Here is an 18,274-nt window from a genome sequence, read left to right as displayed (position 1 = left end):
GGGCCACATGTTTTGGACCCAAGAAGTTCATTTATGAAATTAGATTTTTGGTTTGAAGTCATTTGCTCATCATTTCAGGTTGATTTCTTCATTTCGAGTGAAGACCATGCTCTCGGGTGAACAGTACCCGAGCCAGCCTCGCGCCCCGCACGCCTCTCCCACGCGCCTGCCCGCGCCCCGTGTACCCGCCTGCGCGCCCGCACACCCGCGCACGTCCAGCAGTGCGCCTAGCTCGTCCGAACGTGCATGCCCATGCACCCGAACGTCCTTCCGAGGATTCCACCGAGTCACCCGACTCTTTCCTCGCATCCCGAGGCTAGGTAGAACATTCTCGACTTAGAGGAGTTAGGGCTTTTTATATCTTTGCATGGCTATGGAGTGATATGGAGTATATGACATATTCCATATGGAAGATTTAATTTTTATGCGTTTTCACGTTATACATGCTCGTCATCATATAACATGTTAGCATGTCGGGAAACGTTTGGATCGTAACTCGGAAGACCATCCCGACCCGAAACAAGCAAAAGAGCTCTCGGGTTTGCCTTATGAAGAGGTGACCGAGACTTCACTTGCTTTCCTCGGGTTAAGAACGGCCTTCTTAGCCCGATCCAAGTTCGATTCCCGAGTTTTCTCATGTTTTCTTACGTGCATGAAGTGGGTATTGTTTTATCGATTCCTTAAATAATATGTTTATGCATGTTTGCATGTTCGAATGTGTTATTCAAATCATGACAATACCGACTTTAGTTTAATCGTTTCATTTATTGTGTTTGTCGCTTGAGCATGCGAGAAATGACTCGAAATGAAACGGGGAAAACTCGTGGAACCCTATTCGGGCCATGGGATCTCTCGGCTCTCTCTCCAAGGAGTAGTGGCCGAGAGCTTCATGGGCTTATTCGAGTTGCACGAGGCTTCCTCTTCCCGTTTTAAGTCTGTTCCTGGCTTTCGTGTAATTTACAATTTATATTATCGTCGCAATATCGCATGAAAATGTATTTTTAAAACAAAACATGCATGGATTCGGGTATCGATGACTCATTCGGGTCCATTCGATTACGAGGGTAATTTCGATCATTGGACCGAACTATCTTCGATCCTCATGGAATCGTCTTGGTCGTCGAGTCAAGAATCGTTTTCATAATTAATGCATTCGGCAATAACCTTAAGTATTAATTCAACGAACGGGTTAATCGGGACGCTCACACGGTTAATTCATTCAATTTAACCAACTTTGCACGAACTGGATATTAATTTGTAACTCGCGTCGACGAATTATAAAACGGTGTTAATGCCATTTTCAAAACCCTCATACTTTCAAATCCGTATTGTGTTGTTTCCCTTTTCTGAAAAAAAATTTTCAAATCAAGGGCAAGAACATTATTTTGTGATTTGGCGATATCCTAGCGTAGTTTAAGGTGTCAGTTGGGTATTCTATATCAAAAATACAATTACCTGACTAATCATTTCATTCGATCTAACCAAACGCTAGAAAATGGTTAGGTGGAACTCTAGGTTCCAAATCTAGAGTCAAAACACGAGTTGGTTTAATTCTGCGATAATTCAGTGTCACAACACCGAATCACTGTAAAAGCAATCCACACACACGAAACTTGACTACAGACACCCGACATGTCAGCTTCTCAAACCAAAGTCGAATGCTAAAACATTGGCACGTGTTTGTTTGTCTAGAGCAGAATTTGCAAGCCAAAATACCCCGGGTTAATGAACTTGCTAATCCACATACATTCGGTGAATACAAACACATTGTCTGTTATTTACATGCTGCTTGTTATCTTTTCGCACCTGTTTGCCATGTGGATTGAGCCTGATCCATAGGCCGAATAATATTAGGGTTCAATGCCCTAATCATCGATCACAGGGTTCAACAACCTAATCAATACTCACAGGGTCCAACGCCTTATTCAGTGAGAGCGCTTGAATTTCAATTTTTCAGTGTTTCCTTAAATTCACGATGAGTTAGAGTGGAATAATAACCGAACGGGAGTCGACTGGAATTCGGCCACTTGTAATTTGTATTTATTATTTTTGAGAGCATTGTAAGGATTTTATTCTGTACATTCATTCTGTAAGAATTCCAGTCGGTAAGCAAACGGTCCGAGAGTCAAATTAATCGAATCGGTCTAATGCTTGCCCAAAGAAAAGTAAACCCAATAACTCGCGGTTCTGGTTCACGCAGGAATTCAACCTCCATGGTTCGATGAACTGTAATGCAAGATTGTGAACCAATTCCTCGACACATGGGTTTACTTCTCTCTCGGCTTCTCTACCGACATCGTTTAGTTCACCGAATCTCCGGTGCCAAAACGTACGAGCCGAGTGGAACTTAATTCATGCAGTAAATAATAAAACATGCAAGCCTAGCAATTCAAAGTATCGAAAGGGCATGCGGGACATAGGCCCGCACGTAACATGAACCCTGAACACGGACTTTCCGGTTCTGCACAGACCAATGCCTTAACAATAACTAGGTGTTCCATACCCCTAGACCCCGAGTAACTTATCGGCCCTCGACCTTCGGGTCGTAAAATGATAAGTGGCGACTCCTTCTCTCACACGTGTCGTGTCCATCATGCGTCCCCACGAGAAGGTGGACACTCCCAAGCCGCGTGATCCAAAAGCGCGCTATGCGGGCCCTGACGAGAGTTTACATTCGGGTTCGTATAGCTTGGCGACTCCACTGGGAATTTCTTAGTGGGTTTAGGCTCGATCCCGTTTGCTTGCTTGCATGTTCATTTATCGCTTTCTGCACTTTTACTTTTAGCACATTTATTTCTTTTACATTTATTTTATGCACTTGCATTGCATCATTCTAGAGGATTTAGGTACCAAACGCCTGAAATCCCAGGGGCGCCGATTGAAGAAGCTAGGTTAGTCAGAGGTTCCGAGTAAGGGAACAGATCGAGTCGGCTCTGCTACCGAGCTGGCCCCCAAAGATCCTCGCTCGATTTCAAGAAATTGATACCCTTGAATCGGGAGCCCCCATCCCTAGTTAGTGGCTTTCCCAGTAGAACACTAAAACCATGCATAAACAGGGACCGTCATACTGGACCAAAATAAACCTTCATGCCGTCAGCTGACCCAAAGTCGAGTCTTTGAGTCGGCCCGTAGTTTTTTTATTTAGGCGGGCATTTTGTTGTTTTTTACAAAGAGCGGTGTACATTGTAACAGACACAATTATAATTTACTCTTTCTACACCTGCATGCATGTTTTCAAACAAACTAGGACATTACATTGGTTTATTTCTTAAGTTCCCCTTTTCAAATGAATCATCTTCGTAAATCTGGGAACTTGAATCAAATCAATGCAACGGCATTAGCTTTTGAAAACTCATACATTGCCTACATCCGATGTTTGCACAGCAACTACCATGTCCCGTATGACAGGCGAGTTGTGCCAACCTTCGCGGGTAGAACACCCGCGGTCTTCACCTCTCCATGGCGAGACGTGGTATGACCAGAGGCCGTCCATCCCGACCACCCACCCCACACGACAAGCGAGTTGTGCCGACCTTCGCGGGTAGACCACCTGCGGTCTTCACCTCTCCATGGCGAGACGTGCCATGACCAGAGGCCGTCTAGCCCGGCCACCCACCCCGCATGACCAGCGAGTCGTGCCAACCTTCGTGGGCAGGCCACCTGCGGCCTTCACCCTTCCTCCATGGCAAGGCGAGCTATGGACCGAGGGCCGACCCACCTTCCCAGGTGACACTAACCGACACTAACTTCTTGCTAACAGAGAGCATTACCACGTGATCAGATGCACATCTCTCCGCAAGACCCTGCGCATCTACTAGCGACTAAGCGCGCCTCACACACGTCCAAGCATGTTCACACCAACTCATACACGCATGCTCAACGTATCAATGCATGTCTCTTGGTGTGCTCGCACGACGCCTACCATGCCAGTTCGCTTCCCTACACTCTTGCATTGAAATCCTGAACAGTTCATGCTCCTTCATTGTTTTCTTTTCCCATTGCAGGAAATTCTCAACAAGAAGACAGCCTGAATACTGAGCGACCACAATTGAGACAACAAACGTCTCTCATCCAGCTCCTCGGGATTTCAACACTAAGTCTCCATCCTTACTCCACAGAGCAAGACCACAAGCAAATCAGAGTCACCGCTTTGCAGCGCCTTGCGTTGTTCCTTCGCATTGACCGAACGCGAGTCGACTGGAATACGGCCACTTGTAATTTGTATTTATTATTTTCGAGAGCATTGTAAGGATTTTATTCTGTACATTCATTCTGTAAGAGTTCAAGTCGGTAAGCAAACGGTCCGAAAGTCGAATTAATGGAATCGGTTTAATGCTTGCCCAAAGAAAAGTAAACCCAAGAACTCGCGGTTCTGGTTCACGCAGGGATTCAACCTCCATGGTTCGATGAACTGTAACACAAGATTGTGAATCAATTCCCCAACACACGGGTTTACTTCTCTCTCGGCTTCTCTACTGACATCGTTTAGTTCACCGAATCTTCGGTGTCAAAACGTGCGAGCCGAGTGCAACTTAATTCATGCGGTAAATAATAAAACATGCAAGCCTAGCAAATCAGAGTACCGAAAGGGCGTGCGGGATATAGGCCCGCACGTAACATGAACCCCCGAACACAGACTTTCTGGTTCCGCACAGACCAATACCTTAACAATAACTAGGTGTTCCATACCCCTAGACCCCGGGTAACTTATCGGTCCTCGACCTTCGGGTCGTAAAATGATAAGTAGCGACTCCTTCTCTCATGCGTGTCGTGTCCGTCACGCGTCCCCACGGGAAGGTGGACACTCCTAAGCCGCGCGATCCAAAAGCACGCAATGTGGGCCCTGACGAGAGTTTACATTCGGGTTCGTACAATGGGCATGACCCGTGGAATTTATATAAAGGTAAAAGGGAGGGATCTTTGGGATCCTCCAAATCAAGGATACAACGATTTGACTGCATGTCAAAACGTGTCTCATACTCGGAGAGTCAAGGAGAGTTTCCTTGCGTCGAAGACTGTAAAACCACTACTCGTTGTCACTTCACATTGAGTGTAGCTGTTCTTTCATGGTCGAGCTGCCAAAGGTCCCCTAACTTTTGCCTAGGCCGCAAGACGCGTGACGACCTAGCAGGGTCTTTTATTTGACATTTCCCTCGTTTAGAGCTCACCTTTTGCTATGACTGTCCTGTTTCGGGTCTGATCGCACCTCTCGGTTCCTCTAACTTTTGCCTAGACCGCCCTTTGCGGGTTTTCAGCCTAGCGAGGATTTTGCTTCATGCTCTCCTTTTGCCACGGTTCCCCTTTGCGGGATTTTAAAACGTGCCTTTCATTTCCTAATTTTTGCTTAGGCCGCCTCAAAGAGGTTTTCAACCTAGCGAGAAATTCATTCTTTTTCTCTCAAAATAAAAGAGTTCAGAGAAAGGGGAAGAGTCGAAGAAGGAAATACATGAGTAAGCCAAATTAAAAGTACTGGGGATTGAGCATGCAAAAAGAGATAAAAATGTAATGGGCATTGTTAGCACCCCATTTTGGCTCACCATTCCAAACAACGATATCAGCAATGGTCCAGACTATAACTTGAGCAGGAATACAGCAAACGGCTCGACAGAGCAAGAAATCACTATTCATCCTCAAGTCGGCAAAATTGAGCAAATGACATAGGGGTCACCAAAAGGCAACAAAATGACTAAAGAGCTCAACAATGTCCAAAACCGGCATTTTCAGTGTACCACATGGATAGTCCTATTTTCCGATAGTTCACTCAACCGTCGAAAGATAGCCAATATTGGACTTCAAAAATCCACATCAATGCCAAACAGATGAAAAGTGTCTTCAAACGCATTTCGCAAATCATCTGCTCTATACAGAACAACTTTCTGTATACAGACAACATTTCAGTGGAAGTCCGAAAATGCTGGTTTCTCGGAGAAAAGTTAATTCCAAATATCAGATGCGGCCATACCCCACAATCATACAAAGCACGAGCAGTGTTTCAGATTGTCTTTTGGAAGCCATACAGACACCTCGAATGACTTCTGAGTGACAAAGCGGGCATATCCCTCTTCGGAAGAGCATAACTGGAGACTGGTCTGATGGGATAACTGCAAACGAAGTTGACCCTGTATTGCCCCAAAAACTCCAACGAACGGACGCAATTGGACAAATCAGATAGCAAAACCTTTTTCAATTTCCCGAGTAACCTCCGAGGAGCATAAAAGGCCATTTTCAGTGAAAATCCATATCCGGAGGTCCTCTTTGGGGAAACTTGACGTCGGATGCCTACCTTACACAGTGCTAGCCTTCTCAAGGCTTAATGTGGAATCGTCGGAATAAATCACACAACTCATCTCGACCCCCCGAGCAGTACTTTAAGGGTCTCAAATGCACTTTTCATGTTTTTAGAGGCCCAATCTCAACAAACAGAGATTATAGTGATCTCCGGATCGCCGAAGCAACTCAGAAAGCAATATGAGAAATCCAGTTTCGGCCTCCTAGGACATCTTCGGCTCCATATTTGCATTACCGGCTCAAAGGTTAAGTGCCCACGTAATTTGACAATTTAGGTCAAAATGACCGACATTGGATGCAGATACAAGATATGCTGTCAGAAGTGGGTAACCTCGCTTTGAATGCGTAAAAGAAGCAAAACCGACTTCTGAGCCTCATACAGACATTTGGCAATTTCTCACAGAAAATGCCAATCTCGAACTCATTAAATCTATTTCCTCGCGTATATCGACAATTCGATGTTCAATTCAAACCACAAACTTCGAATACGCAACCAACCGAGACCCGAGCTTTCTCCTGGTTTCTCCTCAATGCCTTAGAAATTTCAGCTTCTTCTTCTTCAATGCAAGAAGCCAACTTGCCAACTTGCCCTCTCTTAGCCAAAATATCTTGGAGAGGATGAAGACAAGACTCAACTCCTCATCAATGCTCATCAATGTCTTATCTCTTTTTCATTAATGCAATGGAAGAAGATGAGGCTTGATATTTTATTAATCAAATCGTCCAAGCTTATTCCAAGGGGTTAGGAGCACTTCTTTTTGCTTACTTGCTCATTAGTTTTGCCTATAAATTGCCCAAAAGTGATTAAGTTAATCACTTCTCTTCTTGCACACTCTCTCCAAGCTTTCTCCCTCAAGAAAAGCTCTCAACTCCATAGCCAAAACCATCAAGTTTCAACACTTCAAAACCAAGAGAGAAAAACCGAAGAAAACCCAAAGAAAGCTTTGAGTTTCTTAAGTCGGAAGCCGATGTTCACCATCCCGACTTAAGTTCAAAAATTCTCAAACTCCATGGACCACATGTTTTGGACCCAAGGAGTTCATTTATGAACTTAGATTTTTGGTTTGAAGTCATTTGCTCATCATTTCAGGTTGATTTCTTCATTTCGGGCGAAGACCGTGCTCTCGGGTGAACAGTACCCGCGCACACCCGCTCGCATGCCGCGCGCCCTGCTGCAGGCCAGCGTGCCCTGCCGAGCGCCAGCGTGCCCTGCCCGCACGCTTGACGTACTCCCGCACGCCCATCCTGGCCGAACATGCATCCTTTGCACCCGAGCACTCTTCCAAGCGTTCAACCGAGTCACCCGACTCTCGAACACTTCCCCGACTCTTTCCTCGTATCCCGAGGCTAGGTAAAACATTCTTGACTTAGAGGAATTAGGGCTTTTTATATTTTTGTATGGCTATGGAGTGATATGGAGTATATGACATATTCCATATGCAAGTTTATATTTTTATGCATTTTCACATTATGCCATGCATGTTCATCCTCGATTAACGTGCTAACATGTCGGGAAATGTTTGGATCGTCACTCGGAAAACCATCCCGACCCGAAACAAGCAAAAGAGCTCTTGGGTTTGCCTCAAGAAGAGGTGACCGAGGCTTGGCTTGCTTTCCTCGGGTTAAGATCGACCTTCTTAGCCCGATCCAAGCTCGATTCCCGAGTTTTCTCGTGTTTTCTTACTTGAATGAAGTCGGTATTATTTTATCGATTCCGTAAATAACATGTTTGTGCATGCTTCCATGTTTGAATGCGTTAAACAAATCATGACAATACCAGCTCTTGTCAAAAACGTGTCATTTATCGTGTTTATTGTTTGAGCATGCGAGAAATGATTCAAAACAAGACGTAAAAACCTCGTGAAACCTAATATGGGCCATGAGACCTCTCGGCTTTCTCCAATGAGAATTGGCCGAGAGTCTCATGGAGTTATTCGGGTTCCATGAGGCTTCCTCCTCCCGTTTTAAGTCCGTTCTCGGATCCCGTGCAATTTACAAGTTTCTTTACATCAAGAACCTCACATGAAATGTCTTTCAAGCAAACATGCATGGATTCGAATATCGATGACTTATTTGGGTTCATTCGGTTATGAGGGTATTTTTGGTTATTTGACCAAATTATCCTCGATCCTTGTGAAACCATCTTGGTTATCGAATCACGAATCGTTTTCACAATTAATGCATTTGACAATAACCTTGAGCATTAATTCCACGAACGGGTTAATTGGGACGCTCACACGATTAATTCATTCAATTTAAACAACTTTGCAACTGGACATTAATATGTAACTCGCGTCGACGAATTACAAAACGGGATTAATGCCTTTTTCAAAACCCTCATACTTTCAAATCCGTATTGAGTTGTTTCCCTTTTCTGAAAACAAATTTTCAAATCAAGGGCAAGAACATCATTTTGTGATTTGGCGTTATCTTAGCATCGTTTAGGGTGCTAGTCGGGTATTCTGTATCGAAAATACAATTACCTGACTAATCATTTCACTCGACTTAACCAAATGCTAGAAAATGGTTAGGTGGAACTCTAGGTTCCAAATCTAGAGTCAAAATACAAGTTTGGATCAATTCAGTGGTAATTCAGTGTCACAACACCGAATCACTGTAAAAGCATTCCACACTCACGAGATTTGACTCTCTTTGTCAAGTTCTCAAAACAAAGCCGAATGCAAAATGTTTTTACATGATTCTTTGCTTAGCATATGGCATTTGCTTGCAAAAACACCCATGGGTCAATAAACTTGCTAAGACACGTACATTTGATAGTAATAAACGCTTTGTCTGTTATTAAAATGTTGCGTGTTACCTTTCTGCACCTGTTTATCATGCGGGTCGAGCCTAATCCCTAGGGAGAATGATATTAGGGTTCAACGCCCTAATCATCGATCACAGGGTTCAACGCCCTAATCAACACTTACAGGGTCCAACGCCCTATTCAGTGAGAGCGTGCATTGAATTTCAGTTTTTTGGTGTTTCCCTAAACTCACGGTGACTTAGAGTGGAATAATAACAGAAAGTGAGTCGACTGGAATTCGGCCATTTGTAATTTGTATTTATTGTTTTCGAGAGCATTATAAGGACTTTTATTCTATACATTCATTCTGTAAGAATTCCAGTCGGTAAGCGAATGGTTCGAGAGTCGAATTAATCGAATTGGTCTAATGCTTGCCCAAAGAAAAGTAAACCCAAGAACTCGCAGTTCTGGTTCACACAGGGATTCAACCTCCATGGTTCGATGAACTGTAACGCAAGATTGTGAATCAATTCTCCAACACACGGGTTTACTTCTCTCTCGGCTTCTCCACCGACATCGTTTAGTTCATCGAATCTCCGGTGTCAAAACGTGCGAGCCGAGTGCAACTTAATTCATGCAGTAAATAATAAAACATGCAAGCCTAGCAAATCCGAGTACCGAAAGGGCGTGCGGGATATAGGCCTGCACGTAACATGAACCCTCGAACACGAACTTTTCGGGTTCCACACAGACTGATGCCTTAACAATAACTAGGTGTTCCATACCCTTAGACCCCGGGTAACTTATCGGCCCTCAACCTACGGGGTCGTAAAATGATAAGTGGCGACTCATTTTCTCACGCGTGTCCGTCACGCGTCCCCATGAAAAGGTGGACAATCTCCCAAGCCGCGCAATCCAAAAGCGCGCGATGCGAGCCCAGACGAGAGTCCACATTCGGGTCCGTACATGCATTAAGGAAACACCCGTGATGGGGTAACAAAAACACCATCAAGGATAGTATTTCTTAAGAGCATCAGCATTGACCGAAAGAGCGTTCTCGTTCCCGTCCATGTCATTAAGAATGATTTCCCCTCCGTCAAAGACTTCTTTGACGGTGAAGGGACCGTCGTACTTGTAAGCAAATTTGCCCCTAGAATCTGGGGTGATGTGCAAGACTTTCCGCAAAACGAGGTCGCCGGAGCTGAACTCGCGAGGACGGACTTTCTTGTTAAATGCACGGGCCATTCTCTGCTGGTAGCATTGTCTGTGGCAAAGTGCTGTAAGCTGCTTCTCATCAATGAGATTAAGCTGTTTGTAGCGCTGTTTTGCCCATTCTGCTTCCTGAAGCTTGGACTCGGCAAGGATTCTTATAGAGCGAATCTCCACTTCAACTGGAAGAACTACTTACATGCCGTAGACCAAAGAGTACGGGGTTGCCCTAGTAGATGAGCGGATGGAAGTCCGATACGCCAAGAGCGCGAACGGAAGCATCTCGTGCTAGTCTTTGTAATTCATTGTCGTTTTTTCGATGATTTTCTTTATGTTCTTGTTTGCCACCTCTACTGCACCATTCATTTGTGGACAATACGGAGAGGAATTGCGATGCTTGATTCTGAACTGTGCACAGAGCTCGTGGATGAGTTTGTTGTTCAAATTCTTGGCGTTGTCTGTGACAAAGGTCGTAGGGACCCCGTACCGCGCAATGATGTCGCGTTTGAGGAAGCGTGCCACGGCCTTTGCAGTGACTGATGCAAGGGTGATAGCTTCGATCCACTTAGTGAAGTAATCGATAGCTACCAGTATGAACAAATGTCCGTTGGATGCTTTGGGATTGATAGGGCCAATTACGTCCATGCCCCATATTGAAAAAGGCCATGGAGTTGCCATTGGATGCAGCTCGTTGGGTGGTGCTTTGATCTGATTCGTGTAGACTTGGCACAAGTGACAGTGCCTAACATGTTTGATGCAGTCAGTCTCCATTGTAGACCAGAAGTAGCCTAATCGCATGAGTTTCTTTGAAAGCATGAGCCCATTCATGTGAGGTCCGCTATTCCCTTCATGCACTTCTTCCATGAGGCGTTGTGCCTCATTTCTGTCGACACACCGAAGTAGTGTGGCGTCCAATGAATGGTGGTAGAGAGTCTCGCCACTCAGGAAAAAGTGTGCTGTGATGCGTCGAAGAGTTCTCCGATCATGACGATCGGTGAATGCAGGGAATTGACCAGTTTGCAGTAAATGCTTGATGTTTGCATACCAAGGTTTACCATCAACAGCCTCAATCATGTCGCAGTGGACAGGGCCCTTGGATATCTCAAACTCGAGCGGCTCGATGAGATTCTCCTTCGTAATGCTCATCATGGAAGCGAGAGTTGCGAGTGCATCAGCAAACTGATTCTTCATGCGTGGTGTGTATGTAAACGAGATATCCTCGAAGTTCTCTATCAACTCTTCGAGGTACTTGTGATATGGCACCGGCTTTGGATCTTTCGTCTTCCATTGTTTGAGCGTCTGAAATATTGCGAGCATAGAATCACCAAACACTTTTAGCTCCTTGACTTTGAGGTTGATTGTAGCCTGTAAGTCGAGGATACATGCTTCGTATTCAGCTATGTTGTTGGTGTAGGGGAAATCAATCTTTGCTGCAACAGAGAAATGACACCTTTCAGGGGATATCATCACTGTGCCAATACCAGACCCGGTAGAATTGATTGTGCCATCAAAGTACATCTTCCATTCAAGATTCTCCTCCTCATCGCTTAATTGGAGGATCTCTTCATCTGGAAAGTCAGAGTTGATCGGTGTGTCGTCATCGATCGGAAACTCTGCTAAATGATCTGTAATTGCTTGGCCCTTCACTGATGTGCGCGACACATACTCGATGTCGTACTCCGTCAGCTGGCAACGCCATTTTGCTATGTTCATCATGGAGGATGGACTGCCGAGTAGATACTTTAAAGGATCCGTCTTTGACAGCAGGCAAACAGTATGGTAGAGAGTGTATTGCTGGAGACTTTGCATGACCTATACGAGTGCGCAACACATTTTCTCTATCTCAGGGTAGTTGCACTCTCCTTCAGTGAAGTTTTTGCTTAAATAATAAATTGCTCGCTCTGCATGTGTGAAATCGTCCTTTTGCCCTAACATGCATCTGATGGATTGCTGGCGTACAGTCAGGTATAAAATGAGAAGACGATCCGGTGAAGGTGGGACCAACACTGGCTGCTGAACCAGATATGCCTTGACTGTATCGAACGCTTTTTGACATTCGTCATTCCATTCGACCGCTGCATTTTTGCGAAGCAGGCGGAAGAGTGGTAGGCATTTGTCTGTCAAATTTGCAATGAAACGCACAATGTAATTCAGTCGTCCTAGGAAGCTCCTTACTTCGCGCACTGTCGATGGAGGAAGCAGTTCCATGATCGCATTGACTTTGTCGGGATCAACCTCAATGCCCTTTTCGCTAACTACAAACCCTAACAGTTTCCTTGACTTGACACCAAAGGTGCATTTCGCAGGGTTGAATCAGAGCTTGTATTTCTTGAGACGATCGAATAGTCACTTGAGGTTGACCAAATGATCTTCTCCTTCTTTGGACTTTGCAATCATGTTGTCGACGTAGACCTCTATCTCTTTATGCATCATGTCATGAAAGTGCGTGACCATCGCCCGCTGATAGGTTGCCCCGGCATTCTTGAGACCGAAAGGCATGACATTGTAGCAAAACGTGCCCCACATCGTGATGAATGTCGTTTTTATCTTGTCCTCCTCGGCGATCTGAATCTGATTGTATCCAAAGAAGCCGTCCATGAAGGAGAATTGCGTGTGACGTGCCGTGCTGTCTACCAAGACGTCGATATGGGGCAGCGGGAAATTATTCTTAGGACTGGCCCTATTGAGGTCTCGATAGTCGATGCAGACTCTAACTTTGCCATTCTCCTTCTCCACCGGTACGATGTTCGCTACCCATTCAGAGTAATTGCATACCTCCAAGAATCTCGCATCCACCTGCTTGATGACCTCTTCTTTAATGCGGAGGAGAAGATCAACTCGTTGACGCCGTATGTGTTGACGTTTAGGCGGGAATCTTTCAGTGTCAAGTGGGAGGAAATGCTTTACGATTGAGGGTCTAAACCTGGCATGTCGGCGTAAGACTAAGCAAAGACCTCTTGATACTCTGTCAAGAAATCGATCATCTGGGTTCTTTGTGCAAGTTCAAGACTCGTCTCGATCTTGAGGGTGCGTTGTTCTTCTGCGGTGCCTAGGTTGATCTCTTCGGTTGGCTCGACTGAGGTGAGTTGGTGGTTTTCGAGACGATGCAAACTCTCCTCTATCTCGGGCATGCGATCGTCCTTGTCAAGTCCTTCCCCGAAGTATATGGGTAAGGACTTTTCGAGGCGTGTTTCGGATGAATTCGAATCATTGCATCCGTGATTTGGATTCGATTGGAGCCTAGAAATAAAAGCGAATTGTTTTAGAAATTAAAGGTGCTAGAAGCGAGTGCAAGAAAGAGAAATTAGACGCAGAAATTCGAAAAGGCATGCAGAGATTTTATTAACAAGCCATAACAAAAACCCCTCTTCTGTCATGTGGCTTATGGCATTGCTGACATGTAGGCAGCATTATATACAGAGACTGTCTTACACATCGGCAACCATGGCCGAGTAGAGCGAGACTGCGGTCCAGTTGGTAAGCTCCTCATCCTCCCGTGCAGGGCGGATATAAACCCCGGAAGATGTCTCCTCAGTGACGGCATATATGGCTGGCAAAGCCAAAAATGCTTCAACTGCATCCGAAGAGAAGTCATTTGATTCAATGGATGGGTTATTGGAGGTGCCTCCCATGATCTGTGGTGGTGCGGGGAAAAACTATGAGAGCGGTGGAACCGGAATGCCCCTGAAGAGCTTCCCGTAATGTGCAGCAAGATGGTGGAGATTCTTTCCATGGCGAGCCTGGACGATCTCATGACAGGAGGGGCGAAAACCAAGTCCCCACCTATTGCGGTACTCCTTCACTTCAATTGGTCGGAGGATTCCCTGTGCACGTACCCCGAGTCCAGTTCCGGGGACGTAATCGCTCTTCAACAGAACCTTCCCAATCATGCGATCGGTTCGGGATGGACCGACTTCTCCGTAATCTCGAATCACGGAGATGGTATCGAAGGAGTGAAAGGGGAGATTCTGATCTTCCCCAATGCTGATACAAGGGACTGCTGTCTCCTTATAGACTGCATAATCTTCTTCGCCGTTGACAGTGATGAGCTTGCCTTCAACAAAGAACTTCAGCTTCTGGTGCAGTGATGAAGGAACAGCGCCGGCGGCGTGAATCCATGACCTCCCGAGCAAGAGGCTGAAAGCATTGGGTATCTCGAGGATCTGAAATGTGACAGAGAATGAGCAAGGACCCACATCGATAAGGAGGTTGATTTCTCCATTCACTTCTCTCTTGGTGCCATTAAAGGCTCGAACAGTGGTCTTGCTTGCACGGATGCGACTCATATCCACGTTCATCTGTTTCAGCGTGGAGACGGGGCAAACATTAAGGGCGGAGCCGTTGTCGATCATGACTCGACCAACAACGTGATTGTTGCACTTGCAGACTATGTGCAATGCCCGCAAGTGTCCCTGACCTTCAAATGGCAGCTCGTCCTCGGCAAAGGAGATTTGATTCGAGAAGATGGAATTAACAATCTCCTCGATCCTATCCGGTGTTGTCTCCTGCGGAACTTGTGCAGCAGTTAGGACTTTCAACAAAGCATCACGATGCGACTCAGAGCTCAAAAGCAAAGCAAGAAGTGAGATATGGGCCGGCGACTTGCTCATTTGCTCCACTACCTTGTATTCGCTTGCTTTGATCACTTTCATGAAGGCTTCAGCTTCTTGATCAGTGACCTTCTTTGTAGGATGTGGAGCTGCTTCTGAAATGGTAGAGAATGGAGTAGCAGGGGCCTTCCCTTTATTTCCAAGCTCCGGACCCTAATAAACTCGTCTTGAGCGCGTGATACCCATCGCGCTCATGTCTTGCTCCATGTTGGCAACCTCACTTCCGTAATCCCAGGGAACTCGGCGGTCTTGATAAGACTCCTTTGCAAGAACCTCAATGACAAACGAGGCAGATGTGAATGCAACCTCCGCTGGAGCATAGTCGATAATAAACGGAACCGGAGTTTCCTGCAGATCATCCTCCTCTCCAATAGCAGCTATGCTAATCATGTTGATGGAACGTCCTGAACTTGATCCATGATCGTTGAAGTAGATTTGCTTCGTGTTGATCATCCCCTAAATCTTATCCTGAAGTCTCCAACAAGTGTCCAAGGTGTGACCAGGAGCACCTTGATGAAATTCACAGCGCAGATTTTGATTCTGCACTGTTGGATCAAAGTTGGGACCAGGCGCCTCTGTCTTGATCTTATTTCCTACAAGGAGTTGCCGAAATATATGAGAAGAAAGAGCCGGTAGAGGCGTATACTGCTTGCGTTGACGAGGTTGCGCGACGCCACCCTATTGAGCTTGAGGAGCAGGAGCCCGTTGAGCCGACTGAGGAGATCTCGAAGCTGGGGCTCTGCCTTGCTGAACCTGAGCGGAAGCATATTGTTGTTGCGATTGTGACTGAATAACGATTGGTGGGGCCGAGGAATATGCCTGTTGCGCATGGTAGAGCCGCGTAAATGCACGGGATGTGCATAAGCCTATAAAGTCTGCAACGTATGGGGTATAGTCCACTGAAATCGGCTATGAAGCCTGATGTCCAGAATTGACAGTGCCAACGGTCGCGTCCTTATTTTTCTTGGACGACTCGGCAGTCTGCCTCTTGGATGCTTCTTCGTCCTTCTTCCTCGATATGCCTTCACTTCTCCCCAACTTGACACCCATGTCGAACTTCTTTCCTGCCTCGATCAAGTCCGAGCTAGGAGATGTGAGTAGTATGCGCCCCTGAGCGTTGAATGAAATAGCTGAATTGTTGTTGCTCAGTAATTGGAGGAATATGCTTCGTCGCTTTTCCCCTCCATTTTGTCGCATAGGCTTCAAAGGTCTAATCGCCTCTCATCTCTGTCATGCTGAGATCGAGAAGAGTAGGGGGTGTCTCTGCACAGAACCGATACTGGTCGAGGAATTTCTGGTATAGATCTATCCATGTGGGGACGTCGCCGGCTTTCAGAGTCATGAACCAATCCAGCGCTGGTCCAGTAAGACTATCCTGGAAAGTCTAAATGACGAACTCCTCATAATCCCAGTACGGGAGCATTTTGCTCTGATAGTGACAGAGATGATGCCGGGGGTCTTTGGTCCCGTCGTATCTCTTGAAGTCTGGAATCTTTATCTTAAGGGGCAGCCGCATGCCCGGAAATAGATTCCAGTCACTGTCACTGTAATCAAAACGGGAATTGCCCGCTTGGAGAGCTCTGATGGTTTCTTCCATTTTCCTGATTCGCTTCTCTTGCCCAGTCTCTATTTCCGGGAGAAAGTTTATCAATGGAGCTGCAGGGGCAGCCAGAGTAGGCGTGCTCGGTTCAGTAGGAGGAATGTTTAGGGGTGGTGGAGCTAGGTAAGAGAAGCTTAATTGGGTTGTGGAGCTTGGAAAGGAAAGTGATCCATGGTGGAAACACAAGCCTGAGCACTTATTACCGGAGGGACCATTGGTGGCGGGACAGTATAAACCAGAGGACGCACTGGCATGGTTAATGATGGCAACGCATGCATAGACGAATCCGCGAATAAGAAAGTCGCCGATGGCAACGGAACTGCTGTAGGAGCAGGTGGTAGCTGTAGGGGATCACTAACCGGATGGACTGCCAGCTCATATGCTATTGCCGAGAAAGATATGTCTTCACTATCCGTAGCATAGATCGAAGGAACGACCGGATTCGGATCTACAGTTGGCCTATACTCCGGAGGCAGAGTAAAGCTCGATGAAGCCCGATTCTGATCTCTGAGCATAGCTATGAGCTCTGTCATGTGGGTGGCCATGTTGGTTGCCAACTGATTGACCATCCCTTTTAACGCCGTAAAACGTGCGGAATCCACAAAGTTGGACGCTTTCTATGTTGCTGGAGGAGGAGGATGTCCGATAGGGACCCTGAATGCACCGTGGATATGTCCTCGGGTATTGGAGGTGGTATAGCTTGCGTCAGTGGTGTTTGAGAATGTGTCGCCACGGGTGGAATCTCTTGCTCGGAAATAGCGAATGGTTGTTCTTCTGCCATTCTTGCGCGTGCTCAAGTTGGATATCGTTTTGACACCAGTTGTTAGTACATGTACGTATAAATATGTAAGCGCGATTGCCGTATGTTGGCAAATTATCAACATGTAAGTGACTAAGTGTATGAAATATATGAAATGCATGACTTTGAAAACACTTATGCCACTACATCAGTTCGATTTACATTCCATATTTTTACAAAGATAGTTTGTTTTAAAATAGAAACATAAACATTAAACCGATACTATTATTATGCCCGAGCACTGAATGAGCGTCATGTAGGTCCGAGCGTGGCAAAAAGGTGTTGTCCACTACTAAACCTAAGGATGGGAGACCTTGCGCGCTTTTGCCCGCGTTCGGTCCAGCATAGCGCTCAAGCGCGCTATCTCCCGCTCTTGGTTCGCAATGTGTGTGTGTGTCTGAGCTAGCTCCCTATGAAGCTCTCTCTGATCCGTGAGTTCTGCGCGAATATCCACAAGTTCGCAGCGGAGTCGGTCTCGCTCTTCCCTAATGGATTGTAATTCCGTGCGCATGGCCCCTTGGATGGAGCTCTCTGCATGTGGAATGTCTGTCTGCGGTGTCCACAAAATCAATGTTGTGCAAGGTTAATGAACGAGTATGAGTCCTTGTGGATGGAACTGAGCCACGTATGCTGCGGTAGCTGAGAAAGCTCGCTCGTCATTAGTGGGATGCTCCGGAAAGTAGAGTTCTTGAACAATGCGCGTGTCCCACAAGCGTCAAACTCCCTGAACTCGTAGAAACCTGTCATGGAGTGAAGCTATAGTGTCGGCCCACATGAACCGATATGGAGTGCGATCTCCTTCTGTAGGAATATCCTGTAAGCCGCCGAGTTGTCTGATGACTCGGTTGGGAAAGATAAGCGTGCTCCCCAAATGACTAATCAGGGGAAGTCTTATAACTGAAGGACATCCAATGGTCATGGGACCGCCGAGATTCCAACAAGCGGCCCACAAAAACTGTGCTGGTGTGAGGCCTTCCATAAGCTGCCTCCAATCGGTGTAGTCACGGTCGGAGGGTCAAAAC

This window comes from Punica granatum, chromosome 3 (genome assembly GCF_007655135.1).
Source record: "Punica granatum isolate Tunisia-2019 chromosome 3, ASM765513v2, whole genome shotgun sequence".
Taxonomy (NCBI): domain Eukaryota; kingdom Viridiplantae; phylum Streptophyta; class Magnoliopsida; order Myrtales; family Lythraceae; genus Punica; species Punica granatum.
Note: the sequence above shows the minus strand (reverse complement) of the source record.